We start from the raw sequence: 20418 nt of genomic DNA on the forward strand, positions 1-20418 counted from the left end.
TGCACTCCAGCCTGGGCAACCAAGCGAAACTCTAAAAACAAAACAAACAAACAAACAAAAAATGCTTATTTGAGGACATAATGTCTGAAAGCTTCCCCAATCTTGGAAAAAATATTGACATCCAGAACCATGAAGCTCAAAAAACGTCCAAGCATGATAATTCCAAAGAATAATAGTCTGAAACACAATATAATGAAATTATCAAAAGTCAAATAGCGATAGCAAGATAATAGAGATTTGTGACATATAAACTTTCTCATATAAGGCTATCAGCACACTCCTCAACAGAAACCTTGCAAGCCAGGAAAGAGCAGGATAATATATTCAGACTGCTAAGAAAAAAGTAATTGTCAAGCCAGAATACCATAACTGGCAAAGTGGTCCTTAGGATATGAAGAAAAAATAAAAACATTCCAATACAAACAAAGGCTGATGGAATTCATCACTAAAGACCAGCTTTACAAGAAATGCTTAAGGGAATTCTTCAAGTTAAAACAAAAGGTCACTAAGTACCAACATAAAAACATGACATTATAAAATAACTGGTAACAGTAAAATAGAGTCAAAATTCAGAATACTCTAATGCTGTAATTGTGGTGTATAAATTACTTTTAACTCTAGTATAAGACCTAAAAGTCAAAAGTATTTAAAAAAATAGCTACAATCATTAGTTAATGATGTGCAATATAAAAAGACATGTCAAGTTCGACATCAGTAGCATAAAACAAAAAAGAGGAGAGAAGTAAAATTGTAGAGGTTTTGCAATCTAGAATATTATAAAAATGCTTTATGTAAGCCCCATAGTAACTACTAATAAAAAGGCCAAGTACAAATACAAAAGATAAAGAGAAAAGGATCAAAGCATACCACTGCAAAAATTTAAAATATCATAAAGGAAGACAGCAATATTGAAAAAAAAAGGAATAAATAAAATTCCAAGGAGTCAGTAAACAATTAACAAAATGGCAGTAGTACGGTATGATGTGTCAAAAATTTCTTTAAATATTAATGAAGTAATTTTCCAATCAAAAGACACAAAGGTTAAATAAATTAAGACAAAACAAAACAAAAAGATTCAAAAATAGGCCGCCAACAAGAGATTTACATTACCCTTCATGAGAACACATATAAACTGAAAATGATAGAAAAAGTGATTCTATGCAAATGGAGCTAAAGAGAGAAGAGGTGAATATACTTGTATCAGACAAAATAGGCTTTAAGTAAAAAACTGTAAAAAGAGACAAAAGCAATCATTATATATTGATAAAGGAGTCAATTCATCAAGTTATGTAACATTTAAATATATATGCACCAAAAATTGGAGCACCTGAATATACAATGCAAATATTAATATATATGAAGAGTGAGATGGACTGCAACACAATAAAAGTAGGTAATTTCAACACACCACTTTCAAAACTAAACAGGTTATCCAGACATGAAATCAATTAGAAAATGTTAGATTCGAACTAAACTTTAGACAAAATGAACACAACAGATATATACAAACATTCCATCCAATAGCTGCAGAGTACACATTTTTCTCAGCTGCATACAAAACATTTTCCAGGATAGAAAAAATATTAGGAAACATAAGAAGCCTTAACAAATTTAAGAAATCTGAAATTACATAAAGTATCTGTCAAATCATTCCACCACAATGGGATGAAATTATAAATCAATACAAGAGGAAATTTGTAAAAGACGTCTATGGAATTTAAAGAACATTGTTCTGTACAACCAAGGAGTTTAAGAATAATGCAAAAGGAAAATTTAAAAATATCCTGAGACAATAAAAGAGAAATATAACATACCATGTCATATGGGATACAACAAAAGCTGTTCTAAGAGGAAAGTTTATAGCAATAAATGCCTACATTAAAAAGAAGATCTCAAATAAACTAAGTTCACCTCAAGGAATTAGAAAGAGAACAAACTAAACCCAAATTCAGTAGAAGAAAATAAATAATAAAGACCAGAAAATAAATAGATTAAATAGAGACTACAAAAACAATTTTAAAACAATGTAGTTAAAAGTCATTTTTAATACAGAAAAATTAACACACATTTAGACTAAGGAAAAAGAGAAAGGTTCAAGTAAATAAAATTAAAAATGAAAAAGGAGATATTACAACTGATAGTGTAGAAATACAAGGGAAGGATAATAAGCTAATACTCTTAGCAATTATATACACGAAAAAGATTGGATAACCTAGAAAAACAGAAAATATTTTAGACACAAACAACCTACCAAGATTGAATCATGAAGAATGAGAAAATCTAACAGACCAATCATGATTAAAGAGACTGAATTGGTAATAAATGGTCTCCGAACAAATGGACCTAATGGCTTTATTGCTGAATTCTAACAAATATTTTAAAAATTAGTATGAATTTTAATCAAAATCTTCCGAAAAATTAGAAGAGAGGAAATACTTTCATTCTATTAAATCAACATTACCTTGATATCAAAGCCAGACAAGGAGAATACAGGAAAAGAAAGTTACAGTCCTGGACAGTTTTTTATAAATACAGTCATATAATATATGATCATGTTTGATTGACTCTTTTACTTAATAAATATATTCCAGGTTCATGCTGTAAAAGTATCAATACTTCATTTTTTATAGTAAAATAATATTCAATTTTATGAATATTTATATTGTTATTTATTCATTAATCGGGTGATGAACATTTACTTTTTTTTCTCCACTTTTGGCTATAATAAATGATAAATAACATGCTGTGAATATAGATGTACTAGCTTTTATGTAAATATTTAAAAATTTCTCTTGAACATATGCCTAAGAGTGGAATTGTGAGATCATATGACAACCCTATTTTTAAAATTGTGAGGAACTACCAGACAGATTTTCAATGTGGCTTCAACCACATTGGTTGAATATAAAATTGAGCAATTAAATATGAATGAGAAATTGATTTCAATTTTTCCACATCCTTAACACTTGTTATTGGTTTTTATTTTTATTGTAGCCATCCTAGTAGATGTATAATATACCATCTAATTGATTGGTAGTTTTCTTGTGATATTTTTCTCAGGTTTGGATAGAAGGCTAATTCTGACCTTATGCAATGAGCTGAGAAGTAACACTGACCTCATGTAATGCATTCAGAAATATTTACATCCCTCAGTTTTTTGAATGGTTTGTGGTGTTAATTCTTCCTTAATGTCTGGAAGAATGCATAAGTGATCCTTCTTGGGCCTGAGCTTTTCTTTGTGGGAAATTTTTAAATTATCAATTCATTTTTTTAAAAAAATCTATTTAAGGCATGGACCTCAGGTTTTCTAGTTTTTCTTGGGTTTGGTTTGGTAGTTGTGCCTGTCTAGAATGTGTTTTATTACATCTAGCCTATTTAATGTGTTTCTGTACAGTCATTCGTAGTATTCACTTATATGGGATTCCATTATAGTCCATTGTAATAAAAATTATTTTAAGTTTGTAGTTAATGAGATAGGAATAATACAGGGTCATCACAGAAGAATAAAAAATTTCAAGCAGCAGTTTCACAAGACTAAAGGCAATGGGGCTGATAAGACCTTAAAAAACAAATGTGTGGACCAAGCTGGCTAAGAACAAACATGGCTCCAGAGCAAACATGGCACTGGATTTGACCTAGGTTTCACCAAGGACATTATTATGCACTCATTAACATACTAACTCACAGACCCACAAGCACCATGAAAGTCCTGAGAACACCCATATTTGATGTAAAATTGATGGCACCACAGTTTTGAGAAATCTCCACCTTTTTCAAGGAAGTTTCATGAATACTCCACCCCTTAAAGAAACCTATACAAGTAGAAATCATAAACCCCATTGCACGTCTTTCTTGAGTTGGTCCCCAATCCCCTTTCTTGTGTGTGTATTCTTCCCTTTGCAATAAATCTTTGCACTTTCACTATTTTCTGACTCATCCTTGAATTTCTTCTCATCATGGTGTCAAGGGCATGGACACTGGCTAAGTTGATGTCCCACCAACATTTGGGAATGTCTCCCAGCCCACTGGTATCAGTTATGTCCCAATTCCATTGCTAGTAATCTGCTACATCTCCCTGTTTTTACTTAGTGTAGGTAAATACTTGCAAATTTTTTTATTGCTTTGATGAACCAACACTTACTGTCGTATATTTCTCTATTTATTCTATTCTCCAATCCTTTAATTTAAGCTCTAATAATATAATTTCCTTCATTTTGATGAATTCTATGTCATTAATTCTTCCTTTTCCACTGTTACAACCTGTACAATTAGGTTGTTGATTTGTAAACTTTCTTCTTTTGCAGTCTTTTACGATATATCTTGCCCTCTAAGCACTGCTTTAGGTGCAACCATATTTTTTAATTTTCAAAGTGATTTTAATTTTTTCTTGTTATTTACTCTTAAATCCTGTATTAGTCCACTCTCATACTCCTAATAAAGACATAACTGCAACTGGGTAATTTATAAAGGAAAGAGGTTTAATTGACTCACACAGTTCAGCATGGCTGAGGAGGCCTCAGGAAACTTGCAATCATGGCAGAAGGGGAAGCAAATCTGTCCTTCTTCACATTGTGGCAGAAGAGAGAATGAGTGCCCAGTGAAGGGGAAAGCCCTTTATAAAACCATCAGATCTACTGAGAACTAACTCACTACCACTGGAACAGGAAGGGTGAAATCGCCTCCATGATTTAATTATCTCTACCTGGTCCTTTCCATGACACATGAGGATTATGGAAACTACAATTCAAGATGAGACATGGGTGAGGACACAGCCAAATTATATTATTCCACCACTAGCCCCTCCCAAATCTCATGTCCTCACTTTCCAAAACACAATCATGCCCTTCCAACAGTGCCCCAAATTCTTAACTCATTCCAGCATTAACTCAAAAATCCAAGTCCAAAGTCTCATCTGAGACAAGGCAAGTCCCTTCCTCCTAGAAGTCTGTAAAATCAAAAGTAAGTTAGTTACTTCCTGGATGCAATGGAGGTACAGGCATTAGGTAAATATACCTATTCCAAATGGGATAAATTGGCCAAAACCAAGAGGCTGCCGGCCCCATGCAAGTCCAAAATCCAATAGGGTAGTCATAAATATTAAAAGTCCAAAATTATCTCCTTTGACTCCATGTCTCACATCCAAGTGATGCTGATGCAAGAGGTGGGCTCCCACATTCTTGGGCAGCTCTGCCCCTGTGGTTTTGCAGGGTAGAGCCCCCCCTCCCAGCTGTTTTCATGGGCTGACATTCAGTGCCTGTGGCTTTTCCAGGTGCATAGTGCAAGCTGTCAGTGGATCTACCATTATGGGGTCTGGAGTATAGTGGCCCTCTTCTCACAGCTCCACTAGGCAGTACTCCAGTGGGGACTCTGAGTGGGGGCTCTGACCCTACATTTCTCTTTCATATTACCTTAGCAGAGGTTCTCCATGAGGGCTCTGCCCTGCAACAAACTTCTGCCTGGGTATCCACATGTTTCCATACATCCTCTGAAATCTAGGCAGAAGTTCACAAACCTCAGTTCTTGTCTCCTGTGCACCCACAGGCTCAACACCATGTGGAAGGTGCAGGGTTTGGGGCTTGCACCCTCTGAAGCCACAGCCCAGGTTGTATGGTCCCTTTTAGCCATGGCTACAGCAGCTGGGATGCAGGGTACCAAATCTCTAAGCTGCACACAGCGGGGGGACCCCAGACCCAGCCCACAAAATCATTTTTTCCTCCTAGGCCTCTGAACCGGTGATGGGAGCAAAGGTCTCTGACATGCCCTGGAGACATTTTCCCCATTGTCTTGGTGATTTGGCTCCTAGTACTTACGCAAATTTCTGCAGCTGGCTTGAATTTCTCCCCAGAAATTTTTTTTTGTTTCTACCGCATCATCTGGCTGCAAATTTTCCAAACTTTTATGCTCTGTCACCTCTTGAATGCTTTGCTGCTTAGAAATGCCTTCTTCCAGATACCCCAAATCATCTCTCTTGAGTTTAAAGTTCCACAGATCTCTATGGCAGGGCAAAATGCCGCCAGTCTCTTTGCTAACACATAACAACAATTTGCTCCAGTTCCCAACAAGTTCTTCATCTTCATCTGAGACCACTTCAGCCTGGACTTTATTGTCCATATTACTATCAGCATTTTGGTCAAATACATTCAACAAGTCTCTAGGAAATTCCAACCTTTCCCACATTTTCCTCTTTTCTGAGCCCTCCAAACTGCTCCATCCTCTGCCTGTTACCCAGTTCCAAAGCCACTTCCATATTTTTGGGTATCTTTGAAGCAGCACTCCACTACCTGGTATCAATTTACTGTATTAATCCATTCTCACACTGCGAATAAAGACATACCCGAGACTGGGTAATTTATAAAGGAGAGAGGTTTAATTAACTCACAGATTAGCATGGCTAGGGAGGCCTCAGGAAACTTACAATCATGGCAGAGGAAGAAGCAAGCACATCCTTTTTCACCTGGTGGCAGGGGAGCGAATGAATACCCAGTGAAGGGGAAGCCTCTCATAAAAACCATCAGATCTTCTGAGAACTAACCCACTATCATGAGAACAGGATGGGGAAAACTGCCCCTGTGATTCAATTATCTCCACCTGGTAACTCCCACAACCTGTGTGGATTACTGGAACTACAACTCAAGATGAGATTTGGATGGGGACACAGCCAAACCATACCAAATCCCTTGATTATTTAGGATTTTATTGTTTTATTTCTACACATTTGTGATTCCTAAATGTCTTTGTATTCTGGATTCCCAATTTAATTATATTGTGGTTTGAGGGTACATACTTTGATTTTATGATTTAAACTTATTGAGGCTTTTTTATTGTCTATCCTTTCAATGCTCCATTTGTACTTCAGAATAATTCATATTCAGCTGCTATTGGGTGGGTTGTCTATAGATATCTGTTAGAACTACTTGGTGCATAGTATTTTCAAGTCTTTCCTTTCCTTGTTGATGGTCTGCACAATTGTATCCATTATGGAAAATTAGTTATTTGCATCTCTGATTATCATTATGGAATTATCTATTTACTTGCATATGTTTATAATTGTTATATCTTCCTTATGAATTACCCTATCAGTATTATAAAATGTTTCTTTTTATCTCTAGTAATTTTTTTATTTAGACTTTTTTGCATGTTAATAAAACCATTCCAGCTTTCTTATAGTTGCTCTTTGCAATAAGTATGGTTTTTTAAATGATTTTACTGATTTCTCCATTGATTCTGGGGACAGTCGTTCTGAATAACAATAGTTTTAGCGGAACTCCCTTTGAATGTTTTTTCTCTGACTTCTCTATTAAGTTGGTTCCCTTTATTGCTGTCACCCAGCTGTTAGGATCTATAAATGTTTGCTGATTGATATATAGTCCTTGTGATCTGGGGGATTAAAGTAGACATCTCTTTATCAACTCAGATGGAGTCTTAGGTTAAGGAAACCAAGATACTTATGGGTTGAGAGATAAGTCTGGCTGGCATGGCAGATTTTTAAATTTCTATGGCTAAAATCCCTAACAAATGGAGCGATCAGGCTAATTTACAACCCAGGCAATTGCAAATCTGACTGGACAGAGGACCTATTTTACAGCCGTATTTTTTTTTGTTTGTTTGTTTGGATAAGCTATTTGCACACCTTAAACCAGTTTCAGCCAGCTTTTAGAAGCTGTACATACACCATTTTTGCATCCTTTTCTCCCCAAACCTGCCGAATATATATGATACTGGCCCTGAGAGGTATTAAACCCAATCTGTCCTTACTTTCTTCAAAGAAAGAGCATCTTTGGCGCATGCTGGAGACTTCCTCTTCTCAGCTTGCACACTAGTATAGCCAATAAAGCTCTCCTTTCTACAGTATAGCCATACTGGTGGTCTTTTGGGTGACATTTTCATGAATTCCCTTGGGCATGAAGTTCTCCAAAGTCTGATTTAATTACATTTGGTCCCCTTTATTAAGGCAATATTTGAGGCCAGTCTTCTTGATTTGCTCTGACCTTAGGAAGACTCTTCTTACCTACATCTTTCCTTGGTTCTCTCAATAAATTTGCTGGTATATTGCTTAGCTTATTACTCTCATGGATCTGCCAGCCTCTTTTTAATTGTTTACTTCCAAAATCTTTTTTATTGAGTGCACCCTTAGGCTTGAACTTTTCCCACTGTTTCAAATAATGTCAGTTACCTTGGGGAAATCTTTGGAGCTCTCAATTCTGATGGTCTGCCTCTACATCTGGATAAAACCTCTGAGTCACTGCTCCAGAGCTGTGTGCAGGAATAATGACCTATTTCTATTGGAGTAGCATCTCTACTTTATGAGAATAGTGCTTTGCATGGGCAATAGTTTCTGCTCTTCTTGGCTTGTCTCTCTTAGTGTGGAACTTTATCCTTATGAGCAAGTTGGAGTGACAGTAATCAGGTTCCTGGTATTCTTGACCTGCCATACCTGGATGTTAGATAGAAGAAGTGAGTCCCTGTGTTTTGGCTATACTTACTTGGATTTAATTTCTGCAACATAATCACTAGCCTGTCTCATTTCCTGCTTTCTCCCACCAAGAAATTCTGTGTTGCAGAAGTTAAATTCCAGGGAAGTACACTATAAATTTTACTACCCAATAAGCTAGGGATATTACCCTTTTATCTTCATTCATTATGGTGCTAGAAGAAAGCAATATTAACATTTAGTTTTGTCTTAGTCACAAGGTGATTATATTTATATATATATATATATATATATAAAATGTTCTACTCAGGTGAATACTAGGAAACCAATCTTAATATTATCGCTAGAATTATAAATCAAATAGTCTGATTAACTTTTTAGCTGCCAAAATACCTGACACTTGTTGCCTAGAAGGCCACGAACTCCAAATATTTACATTATTAGTGTCCCCATTTCCAATAACAATCTGTGTCTCATTATTCTATATTCTTTTTGTCAATGAATGTTCAATATATACATTCATACAATTATCTAACATAGAACCATAGGTCAAGAACTTATGATTCTTGACTCTTCCTACTCAATTATCTCCAAAATCTTATTGGCACCAATTTTTCTGATTATAAATCCTTGTAATTTATATATAATTCTGATGAAAAATACCTTGTCACTAGTGATAAAAATTCTCACTGAGCTATTTTCAAGACAAATGAGATACTACATCCTTTGTAAATAGAATAAAAATAACCAAAAATGTATTAGATAGGGTAATACTTTTAAGAATAATAACCTGTACTGGGACAAAAACATTGTCAGTTAAAATTCCAATTTGTCATTAGAAGTTCATAGATATGACTATTTTTGGTGAAAATTGGTACTAATACTTATAAATATCTTTTATTCTACTTAACATCTTACTTCTGTATAAATAGCACAGAGGAATATTATTATATTAACATTTAAACCTTTTATCAGGATTCTAAGAATTTCCTAGTTTTTATTTTGTGATGAAAGGCAGAAAGCAACATTGTGAATGGGCTGATCAGATATAGGAGATTTTCAATGTCTAAATTCTTATTATAATTTTTTAAATATATGCTATTTGGTGACACAGATTCATCATTTGTTTACTTGCAAAAAGTTGAACATTATTAAATTAAAATAGAAATGCTTATTTATGCAAATACTAGCAAACATGATGTAAGCATATAATAGGTATTTTGAATAAATGAATACTAATGCACATTTTGAATAAATACTAATTCAAGATCTATTACTTGCTACAGTGTACTCAGAAATGTGCATTTTCTTCTCATGACTATGATGCATATCTCAATAATTCATGCTGAAATAAATTAGATTTTTAATTTTATTACATCACCAATAGTGTAAAAATAGTTGAAAGTTTGAAAACTTGAAAATAAAGGCAATGGCAGTATAAATGGTGATCTCATTATCACAAGTCAATAGAAGGTGCTTTGATTTTTACTTAAGCAGCAGTAAATCTCACACTTAGTGCATGAAAAAATTTTGTCCTTAGTAATGACCTAGAATAATTTCTGTTTATCAAACTGCCTTCCAAATCAGAAACATGCATGAATCAGTTAGTCTAGCTTTGAGCCAGCATTTCAATAATTTAGTTTCATTATATTGTCATTAAGCCAAGAGATTAGATCATAGACTGTTTTTTTATCTACAAAATTATGAGAATCCAGGGTAGTGTTTAGCTTTTATGAAATAGTCTGCTGTTAGGGTGAAAGAGGTTAATATGCTAAATATCACAGATATCATTAATATCAATGGAATCCAGAAAATATACCTCAGTAAGATGTGAAACCTATTGCAACTGCTAATATTATTTCCAAATTGCATTAATCACATAAATATGTTGTGTATAAATAATTTTATCTATAGTCTGAGTCCGTTCTCAAATTGATGTGTTTAAGGCAGTAGACCTTTTAGCAGTTCAAGTGGTTAAAAACAACATTTAATATTGTACATTTTCAAACTGTGGTGTGATATGGTTTGGCTTGGCCCCACCCAAAATCTCAACTTGAATTGTATCTCCCAGAATTCCCACATGTTGTGGGAGGGACCCAGTGGGAGGTAATTGAACCATGGGGGCGTGTCTTTCCTGTGCTATTCTTTTTTTTTTTTTTTTTATACTTTAAGTTTTAGGGTACATGTGCACATTGTACAGGTTAGTTACATATGTATACATGTGCCATGCTGGTGCGCTGCACCCACTAAATCGTCATCTAGCATTAGGTATATCTCCCAAAGCTATCCCTCCCCGCTCCCCCAACCCCACCACAGTCCACAGAGTGTGATATTCCCCTTCCTGTGTCCATGTGATCTCATTGTTCAATTCCCACCTATGAGTGAGAATATGCGGTGTTTGGTTTTTTGTTCTCGCGATAGTTTACTGAGAATGATGATTTCCAATTTCATCCATGTCCCTACAAAGGACATGAACTCATCATCTTTTATGGCTGCATAGTATTCCATGGTGTATATGTGCCACATTTTCTTAATCCAGTCTATGATTGTTGGACACTTGGGTTGTTTCCAAGTCTTTGCTATCGTGAATAGTGCTGCAATAAACATACGTGTGCATGTGTCTTTATAGCAGCATGATTTATAGTCCTTTGGGTATATACCCAGTAATGGGATGGCTGGGTCAAATGGTATTTCTAGGTCTAGATCCCTGAGGAATCACCACACTGACTTCCACAGTGGTTGAACTAGTTTACAGTCCCACCAACAGTGTAAAAGTGTTCCTATTTCTCCACATCCTCTCCAGCACCTGTTGTTTCCTGACTTTTTAATGATTGCCATTCTAACTGGTGTGAGATGGTATCTCATTGTGGTTTTGATTTGCATTTCTCTGATGGCCAGTGATGATGAGCATTTTTTCATATGTTTTTTGGCTGCATAAATGTCTTCTTTTGAGAAGTGTCTGTTCATATCCTTCACCCACTTTTTGATGGGGTTGTTTTTTTCTTGTAAATTTGTTTGAGTTCATTGTAGATTCTGGATATTAGCCCTTTGTCAGATGAGTAGGTTGCGAAAATTTTCTCCCATTTTGTAGGTTGCCTGTTCACTCTGATGGTAGTTTCTTTTGGTGCGCAGAAGCTCTTTAGTTTAATTAGCTCCCATTTGTCAATTTCGTCTTTTGTTGCCATTGCTTTTGGTGTTTTAGACATGAAGTCCTTGCCCATGCCTATGTCCTGAATGGTAATGCCTAGGTTTTCTTCTAGGGTTTTTATGGTTTTAGGTCTAATGTTTAAGTCTTTAATCCATCTTGAATTGATTTTTGTATAAGGTGTAAGGAAGGGATCCAGTTTCAGCTTTCTACATATGGCTAGCCAGTTTTCCCAGCACCATTTATGAAATAGGGAATCCTTTCCCCATTGCTTGTTTTTCTCAGGTTTGTCAAAGATCAGATAGTTGTAGATATGTGGCATTATTTCTGAGGGCTCTGTTGTGTTCCATTGATCTATATCTCTGTTTTGGTACCAGTACCATGCTGTCTTGGTTACTGTAGCCTTGTAGTATAGTTTGAAGTCAGGTAGTGTGATGCCTCCAGCTTTGTTCTTTTGGCTTAGGATTGACTTGGCGATGCGGGCTCTTTTTTGGTTCCATATGAACTTTAAAGTAGATAGACCGCTAGCAAGACTAATAAAGAAGAAAAGAGAGAAGAATAAAATAGATGCAATAAAAAATGATAAAAGGGATATCACCACCAATCCCACAGAAATACAAACTACCATCAGAGAATACTACAAACACCTCTACACAAATGAACTGGAAAATCTAGAAGAAATGGATAAATTCCTCGACACATACACTCTCCCAAGACTAAACCGGAAGAAGTTGAATCTCTGAATAGACCAATAACAGGAGCTGAAATTGTGGCAATAATCAATAGCTTACCAACCAAAAAGAGTCCAGGACCAGATGGATTCACAGCCGAATTCTACCAGAGGTACAAGGAGGAACTGGTACCATTCCTTCTGAAACTATTCCAATCAATAGAAAAAGAAGGAATCCTCCCTAACTCATTTTATGAGGCCAGCATCATTCTGATACCAAAGCCGAGCAGAGACACAACCAAAAAAGAGAATTTTAGACCAATATCCTTGATGAACATTGATGCAAAAATCCTCAATAAAATACTGGCAAACCGAATCCAGCAGCACATCAAAAAGCTTATCCACCATGATCAAGTGGGCTTCATCCCTGGGATGCAACGCTGGTTCAATATACGCAAATCAATAAATGTAATCCAGCATATAAACAAAGCCAAAGACAAAAACCACACGATTATCTCAATAGATGCAGAAAAAGCCTTTGACAAAATTCAACAACCCTTCATGCTAAAAACTCTCAATAGATTAGGTATTGTTGGGACGTATTTCAAAATAATAAGAGCTATCTATGACAAACCCACAGCCAATATCATACTGAATGGGCAAAAACTGGAAGCATTCCCTTTGAAAACTGGCACAAGACAGGGATGCCCTCTCTCACCACTCCTATTCAACATAATGTTGGAACTTCTGGCCAGGGCAATTAGGCAGGAGAAGGAAATAAAGGGTATTCAATTAGGAAAAGAGGAAGTCAAATTTTCCCTGTTTGCAGACGACATGATTGTATATCTAGAAAACCCCATTGTCTCAGCCCAAAATCTCCTTAAGCTGATAAGCAACTTTAGCAAAGTCTCAGGATACAAAATCAATGTACCAAAATCACAAGCATTCTTATACACCAACAACAGACAAACAGAGAGCCAAATCATGAGTGAACTCCCATTCACAATTGCTTCAAAGAGAATAAAATACCTAGGAATCCAACTTACAAGGGATGTGAAGGACCTCTTCAAGGAGAACTACAAACCACTGCTCAAGGAAATAAAAGAGGATACAAACAAATGGAAGAACATTCCATGCTCATGGGTAGGAAGAATCAATATCATGAAAATGGCCATACTGCCCAAGGTAATTTACAGATTCAATGCCATCCCCATCAAGCTACCAATGCCTTTCTTCAGAGAATTGGAAAAAACTACTTTCCTGTGCTATTCTTGTGATAGTAAGTCTCATGAGATCTGATGGGTTTATCAGGGGTTTCTGCTTTTGCTTCTTCCTCATTTTCTCTTGCCCTGCCATGTAAGGAGTGCCTTTCCCCACTGTGCCCACCATGATTCTGAGGCCTCCCTAGCCATGTGGAACTGTAAATCCAATTAAATCTCTTTTTGTTCCTAGTTTCAGGTGTGTCTTTATCAGCAGTGTGAAAACAGACTAATACATGGTGTTGCCAAAATATATTTTATATTTAGACAATTCACTTTTGTTAATGAAATGAGTCCTTTAGTATTCTGTGTGATATAGTGTGTTGCTCTGCATTTATTTTAAAATAAATAATTTTCTCACATGACTCTTCTAAAATTGTCAGTGTCACCAGTATTCCACATGTTGCTAAATGGAATTGTCAAATCTCAGTTATAAATTTATTTATCAGAGCTTTCAATGGTTAACTATGCTCTTTTTGTTTTCCTTCTCCCTTGTTCCTTTGCTGCTCTCTGCTCTTTTCTTTTCTTTTCTTTTTTTAATTTGGGAGTGCTTGTATGACTCAGTCTTTTCCTTTTCCTCTTGAGTATCTCCTTTAGTGTTATTACTTCACATATCCTCTATACATTAATCACTCTGTGTATGTATGTGTGTGTATATATATATTTTCAGAGAACTCTTAGATAATAACTAGGGAATTTAGAATCTTGTATCAAACTGTCAGTGAATTAATACAACCAAAGTTTATTATTTACTCGTGCCAAGTCTGCTGCCAGTCTGAGTGATTGATGAGGTCAGCTTTCATCCATGAATAGGTTTATAACCTCAGATGGTTTCATTATCAAGTGATCTACACAACATCCATGATCCCATAATTCTCATGAGGGCCCTGGGGAATTGAACCAAGCCAGTTAAACACTCCTATCCTCGAGTGAAAGAATCCCTGCTCACATTTAATTGGCCAAAGCAGATCACATAGTGGGGAAGTGTAATCTTTCTGTTTTCCCAGAACTATGAAACTAAATATTGATGAATACATGAACGGCCTATCAAAAATGTCTCTGTCACAGTTTTTTAAGGTTTTAATGTATTTTATGTGTAAAGTGCTTAGAATATGCCCAGCACAAATTAGACATGTGTCAGGAATTATAATTTTGGACAGACAATTATACTGTTAGCCGATGTGGTGAGGAAATAATTAGGATAAAGTTTTAGATAGTAAGTCAGTAATACAGAATAAAGAGCTTATAGTAAAGAAAATAAACAGGTGGGCTAAACATCTATAAGGAAAGATCACCTAGGACTGACTTCTGGAAAAGTGGGCATGTCTGAAATAGTAAACATAGAAGAAAGGAAATTATTTTATTCTAAAATTCAAAGAAAGAGATTAGGCCCAAATCATAACAGAATAGATAGTTTCTGACAAGCCAGGTACTGTTGTAACTAAATCCACTCAAATTAGATATTTTGGAGCAATATATTGTCTTCTGCAGATATAACATAAGATAAAGGGGAAGAACAGCAAATGTAACTTCTAGTTTTCTCAAGTCTCATTATTAAGAAGTAATTATGCAGTAATTAGAAAAGAAAGAAACAGAGACAGAGACAGAAAATACTGGCTTTATGAAACAAAAAAGCAAGTTCTATTTGCCCCTTCATCTTCTATTCCGTAGATGGATGAGATGTATTACTCAAAGTTATAACTAAAAAAAAGTTTGCTGGTAAATATATAAAACTAATTTTCAAGGGAGGTGGATAATAAACTCTGGTACAAAACTATAAATATTAACAGGAAAACAATTGAGATAAAATGGCATAAGATCATTGGATATATACATAAAGAAATATCCTGCATCTACTGTCTTAAGCTGCATTTGTATGGACAAAATGAGGTGTTGTCCTTAGAGAGCAAAATGTTCAAATCCACACATATAATCAAGACATCCTTGGAGGCAGTGGTAGTTTTAACTTTGAGACTGTTCAGAAAAGAGAAATACATGGCAAAATAGAGAGTTTATATTGTTGAGAGAACTAAATGTGAAAAAAATTGGCAGTAAAATAGATAGTTTCTATGTGAGGTGCTCATAATTTCCCTATGAAAAATAACAAGCCACGAATACTGCCACTATAGCATTTATTTTATATGTTGGTAGAACAAACCAAACAGAATTGAAATAATCCCTTGAGAAGAGTAATGATCCTCAGTTTAAGGAGGCATAAAACATTTTCAAAATTGAGTAGGAATAGAAAAGCTACTGCGAATTGACTGATGATTATCACTTTCTTAATACAAAAATGTTCAAACTGCTTTTTTAAGGGGTATAATAAAATATTTCATGATCTTTTAAACGTTGTGAGGAAACTTTAATTTAGCTGAAAGTAACAATCTTTACTTTGACCTCAGATATTTGGAGTTATGGTTTAGCCCAAATATCTGAAGAGGAATATGTGAAATGACTCCAAACATATCAAAGGTCATTTTCACAAAAGGATTAAACTATTTTTCTTTATCTACCCTAAAATCTAAAAGCAAGGAAAGTCAGAGTAAAGAGCAAACTTTTTTTCTCAAAAAGTAACTGAGGCTAGGCGCGGTGGTTCACGCCTGTAATCCCAGCACTTTGGGAGGCTAAGGCGGTGCATCACCAGGTCAGGAGATTGAGACCATCCTGGCCAACATGGTGAAACCCCATCTCTACTAAAAATACAAAAAATTAGCCGGCGTGGTGGCGTGTGCCTGTAGTCTCAGCTACTCGCGGGGCTGAGGCAGGGGAATCACTTGAACCCAGGAGGCAGAGGTTGCAGTGAGCCGAGATCGCGCCACTGCACTCCAGCCTGGCGACAGAGCAAGACTCAGTCTTTAAAAAAAAAAAAAAAAAAAAGAAGTAACTGAAAGTTTTTTCACCTTTAAACATCCCTCTTCCTTGAATGAGTTGGGGGACATTTGCCTTGCTAGAGTGGTTGCAGTGTATATATCTAAATGGTAAATTTGGGTTATACACGTTTTGATATTTTTCTGCTAGCACTGCCCCTCGTGCTTTCCTCCCCACTCCTCCTCCTGCTCCCATTCTTCATCTTCATTTTCCTTCTGCTATTCCTCTTTCTCCTTCTTATGCTTTTTATCTTTGTTCTTCTCTTCTTCCTTCTCCTTTTTTTTTCATCCCCCGCACTTTTCATTTCCTAAAATAATTCCATCCATTGGATCAGGTCTTATCAGCCTGATATATTCATATTAAAAGTCCCCATTAATCATTTACCTGACAGTTTTAGCTTGCATTTATAACTATTGCATCACTCTATTATTTCATGAGAGCTTAAATAATAATAATATCAAAAAATTTTAGATTCAGTTCATCTCTATATAAAACAAGTTTTCTGGGTGAATTATTTGGTTAACCTGAAATACAGGTTACCAGGGAAAGTAGTATAAATGTTTAAATCTTTTCCTGTATTTACCAGTTTTCAAGATAATTGGTGTCCTAACAAAGTGCATGGCATATTATAGGTTTTCTTTAAATATCATTGTGAACTTACGGATCTCTAGATATTTCATGTCTTTTAATATACTGTGTATGTTACTGTTTTTTGATGGTCAAGCTATTCTGCTCATTAATTCAAAAGCCATTAAATTCCATATGAGCATTTGTTTCTGATTATTTTCTTTGTTGTCTTTTTATTTGCAATAGATATCTAGATATCTACTGGCCTTATGGTTTTCTTAATTTTTTGAATTTTGACGTCACTAGAGATTTACATGCAGTTGAAAGAAGTTTAAAACATAAAGAGATCCTATATACTTTTTAGCCTGTTTCCCCCAATGGTAACATATTACACACCTATATAATTCTATATCACAATAAAAATTGACATTGATGTGATTCATTTACCTTATTTTTTGTGTCCTTTTCACAAAACTCCAGCAATCTTTGCTTCCTTTGCCTTTTGGCCCAACAATATAATCAGGGATGGTTTGGTACTCTCTGTGCATCATCCTGAAATTAGTTACATTGCTAAAGAGTTCAAATTCTTGTCAGTGGAAAAATGGTATTAATGACAATAATCTAAACACTAGGGTCTCCACTGATACGAGATTGTCATCGTTTCTACTCCATTTTTGTGTTCTGAGCCTCCCAACATGCATTATTTTACTATGAAAAATAAATGAGTTCATATTAATAGTTTCTCAAACAAAAGATTACAGGTGTGGGATTTATTTTGTTGTAGTTGCTTAACATTTTTTACCTTTTATTTGTATTTTCTTTTTTACTGATAATTTGGGTTGTGTTGACATTCACATGCCATATTTAACATATATTTGATGGGTATCATCCTCTGTTGTCTCTCCTTATTCACATTTCACCGTTTTCCATTCTGCTCTTTTCTTTAGGAGGCAAACCCAAAAAGCTTGCTCTATTGCTTTTATTTGGGTTTAGCAAATGGTAGCAACTGGAAAGAGCCTGGTGAATTGAGGGATTATATAATAGAAATATTATTCCTTTGGTTCTTTGTTCCTAACTCATATGAGGCAAACTTTATCATCAAGATATTTTCTTGGGTTGGCAGCAACTGTGTCCTGATTCTGCCTTTCAGGTATTGGAGTAAAGGAGTTTTGCTGTTAATCCCAGGTACTGCAGTAATCTTTGTGGAGTGACCTCAGCCTACCCACAGGTTTTTAAATTGCCCTGTGTTTAAAAACTTCTGAAATCCCTTAGCTTAGGTGTGACATCTACTTTCTGCTGAAACTATCATTGATACAACAGAGCAGCCTAAAAATTGAAATCAATGAATATTTATTTAGATTTTACTGAATTCTGTCATTTGTTCTAGGTTATTAAAATTTTACAGACATAAAAAATGGCCCCTGTTCTCAAGATATAAACAAGTTGATGAAACTAACAAATGAATACATAATTCTATGTAAAATAACAAATCTATTATAGAACGATGGAAGATCTGCTTTGAGAGCACAAAATAAAACTGCATAATCCATCATAAGTTAAGAGGTCAGGCTAGGCGTGATGGCTCACGCCTGTAGTCCCAGCACTTTGGGAGGACAAGGTAGGTGGATCACTTGAGGTCAGGAGTTCAAGACCAGCCTGGCCAACATGATGAAACCCCATCTCTACTAAAAATACAAAAATTAACAGGGCTTGGTGGTGCGCACCTGTAATCCCAGCAACTCAGGAGGCTGAGGCAGGAGAATCACTTGAACCCGGGAGGTGGAGGTTGCAGTGAGCCGAGATCGTGCCACTGCACTCCAGCCTGGGCAATAGAATAAGACTCCACCTCAAAAAAAAAAAGAAAAAATTAAGAGGTCTTCCTAGTGAATAAGCTCCTGAGCTATACTTATTAAGAATTCTTTTATATATACAAAAACTGCTCCGAAGAAAGATTATAACTTATTTATTTTCATAATATATACAAACTTCACTGTACATAGTAGGTTCAATACATACACTTTGGATGATTAATTGAATATATAAGCATAAGTAACAAAACATCCAAATAGAAAATAGTTGTGTGTGTGATTTTTTTAATTTAACTGAATAAAAGCTCGTTTTTACATATGATTTTTGATAAATTTTACTGCCTTATAATTATTTCATTATCAGTGCATGCAACTTAATAATTTCATATGTCCTTACAGTTTTTTCTAGATCATATTTTAATGATTATGAATAAATATTTGTAAGATCAGTAATGCCTATTCAAATACTCGTTAAATTTTATTTAGGGACCATGGAAGGAGGAATTTAAAAACCTCAGGGTTTCAGGAGACTGATCTTAAAAACAGCTAAGATCAATAAAACAATCAATATTTGGACTGTAGATGAAGCATTTTCCCTGCAATGGTCACAAGTCTACAGTTAAATACCTCTAGATACTGAGATCTTATTTTCTTTCAAGGTTGCCCAATCCATTTTCTTTTAAGATTGATATTTCAGAAAATGTGTAGAGTCTGCAAATAGAGCCAACCATAATCATAAGAAATAAGGAATAGATTTTTCTAAATTATACAATTCTGATGTGTGGTCATTATAATTGCATTTCAGATAAACTACTAATATACTATATCAGATCATTTTTTTCAATGTAGTTCTCTCATAAGTAATTAAGTGTTCATTTTCTGATTCTTTTCTTGCCAAAATATTAGAAACATCATGGTATTATGTTTTACATGAAGCTGAGAGCTATTTTATGTCATAGTTTTATATCTTATTATAAACCTATGGTGCATCTTGCTTAAAATATAGTTATAAAATATTAGAAAATAAGATATTGTTTTTGTATGACCATATTAAAACTTTTAAGCATGATTGTTGCACAGTTATTGATAAGAAAAAAATTATTTAACTCAATTACTAACGGAGAAAATATCACTAATAACATGGAGTAACATCCTTTGGCCCCATACTTGCCTCCATTCTTTATTTACAGACATTAAATTATCATCTAAAAAGTGACATAAGCAAGATAGCAAAATAAAAATTTCCCAGCTTCACTTTCCCACACAGAAATTAAACTTGCAATTATCCACATGCAAGAATATCACCCTTAATATCCCAGTACTGGGGAGTGAGCCTAAGATGCCTACTTGGACCACAAAAACAAGATAAATGTGATCAAATAGTAAGAGAATGGTTGTTTGTTACCTTGCTGGCCATACTCCAAGCCAGCGCAGTGACGCGCGCACAAGAATATCCTAGACCCACAATTCGTACAAAGGAAAATGTGAATTAGAGGTGGACACTCAGCTTCCTCACCATTCTGGGACACCTTGAAGGAAGCTCACTCCTGTCACATCCCAATGAACAGTACTGTACCCAGGAAATCTCTCCTTCAGAAATAAACAGATATTAATTTTTCCAAGCAAATACTTAGCGAGTTTATCTGAAGTTGTTCAAGTTGATAAAAAGG

The sequence above is a fragment of the Pan paniscus genome, chromosome 9, assembly GCF_029289425.2.
Source record: "Pan paniscus chromosome 9, NHGRI_mPanPan1-v2.0_pri, whole genome shotgun sequence".
Taxonomy (NCBI): domain Eukaryota; kingdom Metazoa; phylum Chordata; class Mammalia; order Primates; family Hominidae; genus Pan; species Pan paniscus.